We start from the raw sequence: 14,380 nt of genomic DNA on the forward strand, positions 1-14,380 counted from the left end.
TCATCTATTGTTAAGTCCACCAGTCTACTGAACTGTAAGAGATGTAATATACTCAGCTGCTATATTGTAAAGATTCCCTATACCAATAAGCATCCATTGTTTATATAATTTACTTGATCCGTTGGTCAGTCAGTGTTGATAACAAAAATATGAACATTAAAATATATTGATACTCATCTAAAATGCGTTTTTATTATCAATTGATTTTGTCCATTTGTGATTTTTATGTGCTCTGCTACTTTTGGATGTTGTGAACTAAGGTGTTTTGTATGAATTGGTTGGTTGTCTGATGGATGTGTCTGTGAAAGCCGGAAATGTATTCTTGTTATTGGATAGGAGTGTCCACAATATCTTGGTAACATTTTCTCTTTATGTGCATTTGGTGGTTTCCCTCAAAGTGCCTTCATTTCTTTGACGTCACATGGCTTATTTTTGAGACACTTCGTAAAGATTCGCAGGGTCATGGCACTGCAGGTATAGGCCCTGCTGGGAAAGACCATGAAAATCTTTCTCCCGTTATTTTTAAAATTTTGAGAAGCGGGACACTATCCATAAAATAAAAGGATGACTTATATTTAATCCATTACTTATAACTTTGTGACTAATAACTCTAAGATAATTTTATAATTATTAATTTTCATAATTAGAATTGTTAACAACTAAACTAAAACATCATGTTAAAATGGACATAAAAATTTTCTGTTTATGAATATAGAGTTGGTACTCTTTTTAAATTGTACCTAACTATACAAGGAATCATCATACAAAGTTTGAAATCGATAGGATGATTTTAACCTTCCTTGATTGCTTTCATCACGAAAAATTCCCTAAAATACTTCAAAGTTTGGCGTGATTGCTATATCTAAGGATAAAATTGGTTGGTTTTAATAAACTTCCTTATGGTTTTACTAAAGGATATGTAGTATGTCATATAATGTATAAATCTAATGCATTAAGTATAGATGGATTTTATTTTTTCTTGCATGGGAAATTTCTTATTTCTATGATGTTTTTAAACTATTTTTTGTGATTTACCTCTTAAGTAGATTAAAATTATTGGTCAAAAGTTTGAACATTATTTGTATGAGGTCAACCAATCAAAATTGAATAGAAGTACTCAAAGTGTTTAAGCCAATGAATAAGAAACTGTGGTTAAAAATCTTTGGGTACCAATATGTTTAACAGTTTAATTTCCCTCAATCTCTACATTTCACTACTTTTGATAATACAGAAAAATTTATAAAAGTGATAACTTTTTTTACATCAATTTGTTAAACATATTAAATGTCAATGACTAATACAATTTTGCTTTAAAAGATTACTTAATATCATATGGCTATTATTAGAACTAGCGTGTTTTGATTATATAGAATTGTATTAAGTGTATCAAATACTCGATTTATTTTTATACTCATAAATATAAGGGATAATATGTAGATCTTTTGCCCCTTTATGAAAAAGGTTTATAACCATTTTTCAAGATGTTCGAATGTTACTAATTTGTCTGGTGTTTACATAGATATTTGTACAACAAATCGACAAATATGTCTAAGGCTTTTCGAATCATGGAAAGAAAACGTAGTAGCGGGTTTTGCTGTATTTTCATAGTAGCGCTTGATAGGCTATTTTAGGTTGAGTAAGGTTAGGTAAATGTTCAAACTCCCAAAGGGGCTAGATATACATAGGAGAAAAGGTACTGTGAAAATACGATGATTCCAGCTACTTCGTTTCTTTCCATGTTCTGGCTTTTATGATTAAGACATTATTTCTGTAAATCATTTTAATTTAAGTCAATAAATATTTTTTTTTAATGTGAATCAAACGTTTTGTGAAAGTCAAAGAGACATAAATTACACTCTTAAAATCTAAATAAATTACACTTTTGAAATAGTTAATTCATCAATCAAATCAAAGGAGATTATCAAAAGTACTGATACCACGTCATATCTAAAGATGTTAAACTGATGTCTCCTGCTGCTATGTCAGATACAAGACATTAATATTAAAGGTAATGCCTTCGCCTGTAAGCAGGTACAATTAATTTAAAACTATTCTTATAATCCCCTTGTGACTACAATACAATAATAGCAATTTTAAAATTTTAGGTAGATGCCTATTCCTCTATATTCTTGTGTGTTGTAGCAGCTAGCACCTTAATCAAAACTTGTAAATAGTTTTAATCAAAGTATTTACAACAGTGGGGCTCTTCAGGAAATTTCTGGGAACTTGAGCAAGTACTACACTATATTTTTTTATGAAGTTATATCTTACTAGTTGCTACGCCCCTAGAGGCCTCCATAGGCATATGAAGGAAGAAGGGGGACTCCAATTTTAATTGTAATTTTAAAGAAAAAATAAAATATTTCTTTTTAGTCGAATAAGGGCATTTTAAAGTTGTTATTTTTTAGGGCGTGTTGTGGTACCCTCCCCTGAAATAGTTACATGTAAAGTAATGACTTTTTTTTGTGCTGGATTGTTTGCTTCAATTAAAAGAAATCGTCTCAAATGTCGTACTGAAGTATTTTACAACTATCAGAGTAAAATTGCAACCTTTCAACAACTGACATCACGAAAATCCTTGTTAAACTTCAGTGCTGTTGGTATATCAATAATCAAAATAGATGTTAGGTCTTTAATTATTATAATATCATTATATGGTAGATATAAATTTCTAACATTAATCTTTTAATAATGTACATAATGTCGACGTAGAAATCTGGTAAATTAGCTAAAACTACAGCAAATCAATAATATGTCGGCATTTAAACTATTTAAAATTGTGTGTCAACGAATAGTTCAAAGTTCTATCTATTTGATTCTTTTACTTAAAGTTAACAAGAATAAAACTATGCATATCTTTGATTTTAATCGATATACTATGGTAATTGGCATTATTTATATGTGCACTAACAAATTATTTCATCTCAATGTTCAATTGGATAATATAGATATATATAATTAGGATCGGTCTGAACGTCCGTCTGTCCGTCAGTCCATCCGTCCGTACATAACAGTTATCACATATTGTTAATTTAGAATCGTCCCATCGACTTTGAACTTTGCCTGATGATTCCTGTAACAGTTGAAAACTCTATAAATGTTACCAGAAAGTCCCTACGACATTTAAAACAAGCTGATTTTTTACCTTTTTTGACAACATTTTTCATATTAAACCTTTATCTTATTCATGTGTTTTCTTATCCTTTTAGATCCACAAGGACTCTGATAGGAAATTGACAACTTATTCATACGTACTGTACTAAATCAATCATTACTTGGACTAATTTAACTAAATTAGGTTTTTTTTAGGTTTTTGATAATTCATACAACCCCCTTAAGTAATTCATTACAATAAAATACAATTTTAAAATTTATTTACTGTGTAAATATGCATAAATATGACGTTTTTACTGACAATTATGTTGATTTTTACTCAAAGCATATTTCTTGTAGACAATAAAATGATTATAACTTTCATTCTATATAAGATAAATTGATGAAATAAAAAGTACATTCAATTTTATTAAGCTGAAAAGTCACTTATTGATTTTAAGAAATAATATACCCCTTTGAGTTGGAGAGGGGGGGGGCGTTGAGTATTGAAATAAGAAACTAATGTAAATTTCTTTTCTACAGTGGGTTTTAATGATTCATATAGCAGCCAAACTGTTTTAGGCAATACCCATTTGTCTGTCTGTCCCTCTGTCTGTCTGTCCTTTTGTCTGTCTGTCCCACCACATGTCTGTCTATCTGTCTAACTGCCTCTCTTTTGGATTTCAATGAATCATCTAGCATAGCCTAATTGTAATTTGTTAATGCCTCAAAGACTGTCTGTTACTATTTACCTGTTCCTCTGTCTGTCTGTCTGTCCCTCTGTCTGTCTGATCATTCACAGGTTCTCTATTGGATTTTATCTAATTAATTGTCTATTTTAGTAAAACTATGATAATTCTTCTTGCCCGTCTGTCTGTCTATCTGCTGAGTTTCTACCCTCCTTGGTCTAACAGACTTATTCACTTAATTTATAAAAAATTAGATTTAACTAATAATAATATGGTGGTATCTTGAACCAAGAGATACACAAATAACCTTGTGTTGAAAAAAAAACAAATAAAAAATGATTCAATTTCTTCTATGAAGAAAAGTGTAATACATGTTCTTTTAATCTCTTTGTACATCAAAAATATGTTTCAAATTTATAATATCAGGTTATATTCCATTAATTTATTAACAACTAAATTTTTTGACACCCCACTTATGACTTTTAACAGCCCCTTTAACTAAAATCAAGGGTGATTTTATTAAGATTTTACCAAAACTACTTTAGGTAAGAAATTTACTACATTTTAAAATTTTTTTTATAAAAAGAGGATTGGGATATATCTCCCTCCCAACATTAACTTTAAAAACTATTGTAAAATATATTAAAAGTTATAAACATATATCTATCAAGACCATTAAAGGAATTAACTCAAGTTTAAGGGGGGGGGGGGCTTAATGCAACCATCTCGTAATCAATGCACAAATTGCACTTAGAATTCGAATTTCGTTACAAAACTTGGCATGAGTAATCCTTGGTACATCTATTTTCCCAAAATGGAACAAAAAGTTGGAAAAGTGACGGCTAACAGCTGGCGGCTCAGTCATTTAGCCGTTTTTGGGCTATAATCAGGGCGAAACTATCATTAATTGCATAGGAATCAACTTTTTGAAACATATTTTTGCTTTAAATATCCATTTTTAAAATTTCTTGTACCAGCTGCTAGAACTGGCTGAAAATGGCTGGGAGCGGCTAAGAGTATGAAGAGTATACAGGGCTTGTGACATGTCTAGGGGTAGGTTTTTATTGGTACTGAGCTCAAAAATACTACTATAAATAGTGGGGGTCCATCCATTTGGCAGCTGGGGCTGTTACACAGACTGTTAAAAACCTATCTAAAATTTAAAATTGCATACATAAATAATGCAATATTTGAGGCCATAATTTACTATAAATATGAACACTATCTGTGTAAAAACTTTGAGGGAAACCCCAAATAAAATTAATGGTCTTCTTATCAATAAAGGGGGGTTTGGTGCTGGAAGGTGAGCAAAATTGATATATATTGAGCTAAAATTTTGTAACTGCCTGGTCCAGTAGTTACTGCATCTAAAAGAAAAACAAAATTAAAATTTTTTTTTAAGTTAGGTAAGAAAAACTGCAAAAATGGAATTTGACTTTGCAGATTTCTTGCTACACCTTCATATGTTATAATTGAGACTGCTCCATTTTTTTGGTAAATTTCAGGTTTATATTTACATACTAGAATTGAAATTTTGTAAAAATCTTTAAAATTTAGATCACACAAAAGAACTAAAACAACATTCTTTTTGCAGATTTCAAAAACTTTGAAGTGCTCGTGAGGTCACAATTATTGCATCACAGAAAAAAATATTTAGCATGGGTCATTTTTTTGCTTAACCCATTAGTGCCGAACCTGGCATTAAAACCCGGTTCCAAAAAATGGAAACAAAACCGGTTTCCGGCTTCATAATTGCATCATTCTCAGTAGGAATCCCCCCTCTACTACCCTGGCTTTCATTTCCCCCTGGAGCAGGCAGTTTAGCTTACTTCCGTTTTCCGGTATAGCTCAACAAAATTTGAAAATCATGAAAATTCAAAATACCCCTTCTAACTTTTTTGTTTTTATAGTAAAGTCGCTGATTTTTTTCATGAAATCTAATGTTTTTTGGCAGTTTTCAGCTGTTATGACAGCGAAATCTAGAAATTAAAAAAGTGTTTTTAGTAATATGTCCATGACATAAAGTTATAATGTTAATTAAGAAAAGTTTAATTCCATGGAAATGTTCAATTTTTTATATCCTTATAAGCCATTACCCATTTCCTACGTAATTATTCCTGGATTTGCCCTGAAAATAGCCCAAAAATGGCTAAACAGCCATTAGCCATTAGTTTTCCAACTTTTTGTTCCATTTTGGGAAAAAAGATCTACCAAGGATTACTCATGCCAAGTTTTGTAATGAAACTCGAATTCTAGGTGCCATTTGTGCATTGATTACGTGATGGTTGCCTTAACCCCCCCCCCCCTAAGCTTAACTTTTTGTTAAACTTTGAAAAATAGACCTACTAAGGATTACACATGCCAATTTTCATAACAAAATTTGGATTAATTGATTATGGGATGGTTGCATTAACTCCCCCCCCCCCCTACATATGTATGAGAGTTTCCTCATGTCTCAATTTACTAATTAAAAGTTGTACAGTACAGTTGTACAGAATATTGCAAGATTTTTTTAGTAAAGTCTGGTAATTAATTTACCTAAAAATAGATAGCATAGAATTATCTGAATCAGTGACTTGCTTAAATACACCCTCCTTAAACACCCCCATCCCCACTTTATTTTAAGGGGTGTAAATTTATTTCCTTTACACCCCCTTGGAATTTATCGAGGGATGTATCTGAGGGTGTAGGCTCTTGTCAAGAGGGTGGACATGGGTGGACACCTAGGGAGGTGTATCCATCCCCCTTAATTTTACAAGGGTGGTGTAAACAACCCCTATACCAACCTTTTGCACGCCTTTGATCTTAACTATACTTTCACAGTACATAAAGTTGTAAATTCAGTAACTATTCTACAAAAATTATCTTCCTAAATTGATATATGATTTTCAGGGTAATCTCCGGTGGACTAAACATTAAAATTTTATGGAAAAAAAGATATCTTTGGAACATGCATGTCTTGAAATTATCCCCCCTTTGTACTCAATACGCATTATTAATTCTAAGTGCGTCAATTTTGCGTTTAAAGATACCCTTAGTTTAAGCATTAATTTCTCCAAAAAATGATGAAAAAAGATAAATTTTTTTTGATAAAATGATAAAAGTATATGTAAAATGAAATAACCAGCAAAAAAAATTACAAAATTACGTTAAATAGAATGAAAATTAGAGCGTTTTGTATGCCTTATAAAATGCGTATTTCTCATGAAAATTGTAATGATTTAGTGTATTGAGTAAAATATTTACAAACTTCCCGCTTTTATAAGTAGCTAGAGTCTTTGTGGATCCAAAGCGTTATCTACTGTTATTAATTGAAAAAAATCTTTGCTATATTATGTAAAATATTTCTGACAATATAATAAAATATTAACTTTATTAATTTCTGTCACTGTGAAAAGCAGAAAAAGCATAATTTATTTAACTATTAGTAGCGCAGCTACTCTTTATCTAGGGTTGTCCTTATGTCTGTTCGTCACAAAATAAGTAAGTTTAGGTAAATGACCATACCTGCCTTGTTTTGAATATATTAATTTTCTGTTTACTTGACATAAACATTATCTATTTATATTTTTTTTGGATTTAGAGTTTATTTTTGACGAAGACCAAAATACATAACTTTTGCACCATTTTTTACGTCATATTATCCATCTCTTTTTAGGGGTTTTATTTCCCACTTCTCCACTCATCTTCCTCATTATATGACGTCACAGGAATCAAAAGTGACACAAAATTTATGTATTTTGGTCTTCGTCTTTATGTTTGTAATCAAACAGGAAATAGCGTAAAGTGTCACCAAATATAACGTCAAACAATAAAATGACCAATGAGAGGCCAGTATGAATAACATTAGTCAATTACAATATACACTGGCCTATCATTGGTCATTTAATTGTATGACGTATGACACTTTACGCTGTTTCTTAAAACAGCATTAATTCTGTCACGAAAAGTAGAAATATGAATAATTTTTTATGTTTTTTTTCTTTGTTAAAAGTTTAGTCTTAAACTTTACAAAGATGGCAATAACTATAAATTTTTTTCTTCAAAAGATCTAGTAATGTTAGAAAAAGTAATTGGATAAAAAAATAAAAATTTGACCTCTCTCTGTAGTTATTCTAATCTGTTGGTATTCTATGCAAAAGGCAGTTCTATCAATAAATGGTAAAATTATCTTTAATTTCAAGGTGTTATAAAAGGTTAAAAGAAGGTGTATCAACTATTTTTTTTATAGCTAGCCGGTTCTTTTAGTAAGTAGTAGATGTAAAATTTTTCATAGAATTCAGATATGCAATCGGTTTTTTTGTAGACCTCTTATTTTTTAAGTAATTTAAGTTTAAAAAAAAAATTAAGTCGATTTTAAGGTACTAAAATGCAACAAAAAAAAAGAAAGAAAATGGTCATTATGAACAAAAATAGTAAGATCTTTAATTTGACACCTTACTTTTTCAATTCGGTCAGGTAATTATTGAAAAAAATCGATTTTTTAAACCCACGAGAATAAAAACTTTGAACTTACTTTTATTATTTCACAGGTAAAAAAATATGGGTTCATATATACCTTTAGAATCAGAAAAATATTACGAATCCATTGTAAGCAAAATTGAAAAAAAAAGTTTACAATATAGTATATAAACTACAATAAAAGGAATTATATGAAAATATCATATTATATTGTACAGGCAACGTCTTAATTCTTGAATTGAGTATAAAAATGGGAAGGGGGTAAAGAGGGGGTTAAGAGGGGGTAAAAAAGGGAAGACGATAGTGTTGCCTGAACAAAAAATATAATTGGCCATTTTTTAATTTTTTTATTTTTTTACTTTTTTTCAATTTTGCTTACAATGGATTCGTAATATTTTTCTGATTCTAAAGGTATATATGAACCCATGTTTTTTATGTCTGTTTGAGAAAATATTTAGGTCTAAAGTTTTTATTAAACCGAGGTTAAAAAAATAGATTTTTTCAATAATTACTCAACAGAATTTTAAAAGTAAGGTGTCAAATTAAAGATCTTACTATTTTTGTTCTTACTGGCCATTTTCTTCTTTTATTTTGTTGCGTTTTAGTACCTTAAAACCGACTTAATTATTTTTTAAAAAAACTTAAATTACTTAAAAAATAAGAGGTCTACATAAAAACCGATTGCATATCTGAATTCTATGAAAAATTTTACATCTACTTCTTACTAAAAGAACCGGCTAGCTATAAAAAAAGTTGATACACCTTCTTTGAAAATTTTGTTTTTGTTCTTGTGTAGTTTGCCATAGATTTTTGGGGATAAGACAATAAACAATACATTGATGTCTGTATATTACCTCTTCTAAAAACTGTCAGCAACCTTAATTATTGCAACCCAACTAAAAAAGTATTTTTTTGGAAGCTCCCGTCGCTTTGTCAAATACTCTAATATAACAAAGATTTTCAATTGGTGGTTGAAAGTTCAATGGCGGCTGCAATCATAGTACATCTGTATTAGAAAAGGGAGGAAGGGGACAGAGAAACAGCTTTCAACCTTCCAAATTTGCATGATATAAGAAAAAAAGCCAAAAACTGTCATATGACATCACTATGCCAAGATCTTAACATACAAACAAAACTACTTTATATAACTAGGATAATTCAAGTGGATTATTTCATATCCTGTTAAATGATGCGCTTGTTTGGGATAACCTTGGCCCATATTCAAATCTACTTACAGAAGAAAGTGAAAAGGATGCATTTTTTGAGTGTGTCATTCCATCCACAAAAAAAAACATTTTCTGCCAAAAGCTATAGAATTGAGAATTGGAGAAATCACTGAATTATTCTGGTTCCCAATATTTTGATAAAACTTTGGATACCTTTATCATAGCTTGATTGGTTGGTAAAAAACTAGCAGTCTTTAATCCCATCTACCTAATTTTTTAATCTAGAGAAGTATTAATTTTATTTTCCTAAATGGGAATGTTCCAAATTTTTTTAATGAACGCTTTCATTCTTTTAAACGTTATTTGATTGGTTAGTGTAAACAAGAAGTTTTTAATCCCTTCTATTTATATTTTTTATCTACAGAACAATTAATTTTGTTTTTCATAATTGGATGGGTATGTTTATCGACACATTAAAATCTTTCCCGATTTTGTATTACTTTTGCGGAACATGATTCCAGTTACGTCATATTTTTCTTTCCCAAAAAAAGGGAAGGGGGGAAGAAAATCTCTTCAAAAGATTTCTCCCATCTCTTTTTTTCTTCCCCCCTTCCCTTTTTCGGGAAAGAAAAATATGACGTAACTGGAATCATGTTCCGCAAAAGTAATACAAAATCGGGAAAGATTGTAATGTGTCATGTTTATCAATTTCTCGTCCATTATCTTATCCCTAAAAATACCTTTAATTTCATTTGTTATTATGTTTTTAGCGAATTTGCAACATTTTACAGAAATGACATCTAAGGGGAAATGATGGATCACCCCTTTTTTACTTTGCACCTGTAATAGAATTACTTAGATTGTTCAACACTGATAATAATGTTTATTTCTTAAGTATAAAACAGTAATAATTAGACATATAGTAGTATTTTAAATTTTAAATTATGTTGAAATAAAACTAGCTTAAAGATTGTAATTACTTTTTTGTAACCGAAATGATTTATTATTTAAGTACTTTTCATGGTTGGTGTACATCAATATTTCCAACTTAATTTCATTTTAGCATTCTATAGTTATTGGAATCTATTTTGGAAGCTGTACCTTAAAAAAGAAGGAGCTAGCAACAACCATTATAGGCTTCTAAAATAGCAAATTCGTTTGAAACGATAAAATATTCTTCCCCCCAAAAAACTAAAGTGATAATTTGACATTTGTGACTTAAAAACTGTTAATTAAAACATAATTTTCTTTACGTTAGACGGGGCTTATATGTTTAGCTTTCCCTTGTGTAGATATGTCATCCTTGTTTTGTTGCATTTAAGTTTTTATTTAAATTATGCGAAACTGGCCCAAGAATTTTACTTTTTTACTCCTACCTAACTTTTACAATTTTTTTTGCAAATTTATTGAAAACTTATTGGAATAAAAAAGTAATTTCTAAAGATATTTTTCTAATGGCTTATGTACATGTATCATTTTATCAAATAGCTAGAACAGCGAATTATTATAACAGCACAAATTATTACCTAGCATTTCCCATAATAAATTTGCCATTGTGTCATTTTGCGAAAATGAAATGCAATACCATTGTGAAGATTTAAAAAAAACAGGGATGGCAATATCCAACATGAGAAACGAAGCCCAGTCATATATGGACAAACGGACAAATTAAGGTATTGATCAGATGTGGTTGGTGGTCATAGATAATATATAGAAAATCACGAAACCTTATATAAAGATATAAATATATTATGTCTGTTGTAACATGACACACATACAGACCAACGTACCAAGTAAGTTTAATACTGGATGCCCTTTGGTAAGTAAAATTGTTACACAAACAATCAGCAGTATATCTTAAATATCAGCAGAGAAAGTTACATTTTCCCTATAAAATTACGGTCAAACTGACCGACAGACAAAGTGCATTATAGAGCTTAAAAGTTATGTTTTATACTGCAAATAAAGATAAATATACAATACATACATAAGGTATACAGATAATTGTTTTTTTCTGACTCTAATTGTTTGTTTCTAGTGGGGCGGAATAAGTTTACATCAAAAACTCATAACATTCGAAACAATACAATACTCTTGTTAGACATGGAGGTATAAAATTGACATACAATTTCAATTATTTTCGGTCTAGTACCCAAAGTTTTATAAACTTGTTATTTTATTCGTTGCCCCAAATACTTAAATTTTATTAATTAGTTCTAAACTTTTAAAACAACAATTTTAATTTACGGAAGTGGTAATTTAGTTTATCATTATTGGGAATGTATATCAATTTATCATCCATAGTCTTATCCTTGCATTTAATAAAAGGATATGTTGTTTCAAAAGATAATTTATCTGATATTTACATTGACATTATATTTTACAAAACCAGTAATTGCTTCAAACTAAAATATTAAATAAGTATTAAGGGTTTTCTCGTATTCATTCGAATCCGGTGGATAGGAACCGGTTCTCATCCATACGAAAAAACTATGTCTAGCACCGTATTATATCCAGCTTTCTGCAAATATAAAAATGTACAATTATAAGAATAAAACTAGTTTTTTTAGCCCCGTGGTGCCGAAGGCACCGGCTAAAAAAACTGGTTTTAATCTTTTAATCTTCTAATTCTATATCCGCAGAAAGCCGTTTATAATACGATGCGAGAAATAACTATTATTTTATTTTTGTTGTTTTATTTTAGGTAAGTTCACATTGATCCTAAGATGGTTTTTGGTTATTAATTTCTAGATCCAAGTCTTATGCGTTTTTACAGAAGCTAGCGCTGCAGCTGCTAGTGATAGATGTATATACAGACAACTACTTCCCTTCATTTTTCTAAGACCTCTTTTGTCTGCTTCTAAATAATTTCCTGCTACTTAGCTGTGTTAATATAAGCGATACCATTGGTTGATTTTCGATGACCCAATAGGAAGGTTGCACAAGACGATTGCGATGGGGATATACAGTCATTTAACCCTTTCTCCATCTAGTGTTTTACTCTAATACTCTTCCAATACCTTGCTGGTGCGCCTCTAAATCCGTATAAAATCCAACTAGCAAATAATTAATTTTCGCAAAAAGATACGTGAGCACATAAATAAGATGATTTATGTGAATATTGATAGTAAACTAATTATAGGATAGTTTGTGCTATTGTAATAATTTGTAGTTGATACTTTATCTTAAGGGATAAGACACTGGACGATTAATTGATAATTGATAATAGTGATTATTGACAATAAACAAAATTAACCCTTCTGAAAATTGAAATTGTTGGTTAAAGGGTTTTAGAACCATTAGTTTGAAACTTACCAATAAAAATACAATGCGACATTCATAGTTTTAATTTTATAAAATGTCCCCTTTCTCTATCGATAAATATGGGGAAGTGAATTCACCCCCCTTCCTTGTTGTTGTATACACTTTTAATAAAGTGTTTGTATACGATTATATTACACATTATATACAACACATACAAAAATATCTCTATAAAATAACAAGCTAAAACATACTTATAAAGAGGATTCAAGGACGTTCAAGCTTTTTATTTTAGGTGGTTGGGTAAAAAGACTTAATAAGGGGGTTAACATAGAGTCCAAGGGGGGGGGGTAATGAGGCGATTACCCCCCCCCCCCCAAACGAAAAAAAAACTTGGACGTCTATGGGGGTTAAATCAAGTTTTTTTGTGGGTAAAATGAGGGGCTAAAATTAGTTTACATCACCCTATTCCCGCTATAACAAGGATGACAACATCCATAAAAGCAAAGCTCTGAAACGGTAGGACAAGCAGACATTAACACTTGTATAAAGTCAGAACTGAATAATCAGAATGTAAATGTAAAAGAGTCAAAGCAAAATTGTAAGTAAATTTGTTGAAAAACGGCTTGATACAGGATAATGTTTATGGACATACTTACATTTTTAGGACTTGATTATAGAGTTGCTTCGCTTATAATATTGTACTTTGTTGTCCCAGGAATCAGTATACCAAAAATCAAACCATTCGGATAATTAGATCACATGCAAATTTGTTGCTAAAAATGTAAAAAGAAATCAACATGTTTAAAATGGACGTACGGACATTCTGGTAATGATTATAGAGTTGCTACGCTTTCTAACTCGTACCTAACTTCTACAGAAATCACCATGCAAAGTTTGAAATCGATAGGACAATTTTAACATGCCTAAATTTACGAAAAAAAGCTATCCGTTACGGACGGACATACGGACGGACGGACCGACCCTAATTATAGAAAAGTTTCGATTTTTAAAAGTACTTTAAGCAACTTTATCTTATTCGTTGACTCAAAAACTTTGCATACGTTTATTGAATTTTGATTGGTTGTTTTCAAACTAGTAGTGTTCATACTTTTTAGCCAATAGTTTTAATGAACAAAAAGGGTCCATCATCTTATCCCTTAGGGTCCATGAAGCTTTAATAAACAAATAAATCTTACCTTCGAGAATGTCCGAAAATTGGTTCCTGAGAAAAATGACTCTTTGCGCACAACGCTACATTTTATACGGTCAAGTCATTATTTTCTGAAATTTTAAACATTTTAAATTGATATCATATCAGTATATGTAATTGTAGCATTGAGGGATAAACCAATTGCGGTGATTATACTTTTAAAGACATATTTTTTTTACAAATTATTATATTATCCTTGTACCTTTAAGATGGGTTTTTGCCTGTTTTATTTTCAAATTTGAAACTTAACTTTTTTATATTTGGTTATTTTGTAGTTACACCCATAATAAATCACGGAGCAGCCCAATGCAACTTGTGCTAAGTTACTTGAAACCAGGGAGAAAGGATTACATTAAATCTTTAGTTGCTCTTAACTCACATTTTTTCAAAATACAAGTTTGATTTTATATATCTGTTAGTTTAGGTTAAATAGGAGATTGAAAACAATTGATAACGAGTAAAAGAGGCAGTGGTCAAAATTAAGTTGACTTAAAATA

The 14,380-nt window shown here is 30.3% G+C and overlaps 1 protein-coding gene across 1 annotated transcript in view; it reads right to left on the bottom strand.

The window, feature by feature from the left end:
* The window catches only part of PAPLA1 (Phosphatidic Acid Phospholipase A1), a 256,678-nt gene extending 242,722 nt beyond the window's left edge, over window positions 1–13,956 (bottom strand). The window contains exon 1 of the mRNA XM_080178180.1: window positions 13,870–13,956. The gene's annotated coding sequence lies outside the window, so the exon portion shown is untranslated. The remainder of the gene's footprint in view (window positions 1–13,869) is intronic.
* Window positions 13,957–14,380: the final 424 nt, after the last annotated feature.

This window comes from Acartia tonsa, chromosome 12, assembly GCF_053477335.1.
Source record: "Acartia tonsa isolate MP-2025a chromosome 12, ASM5347733v1, whole genome shotgun sequence".
Classification (NCBI taxonomy): Eukaryota; Metazoa; Arthropoda; class Copepoda; order Calanoida; family Acartiidae; genus Acartia; species Acartia tonsa.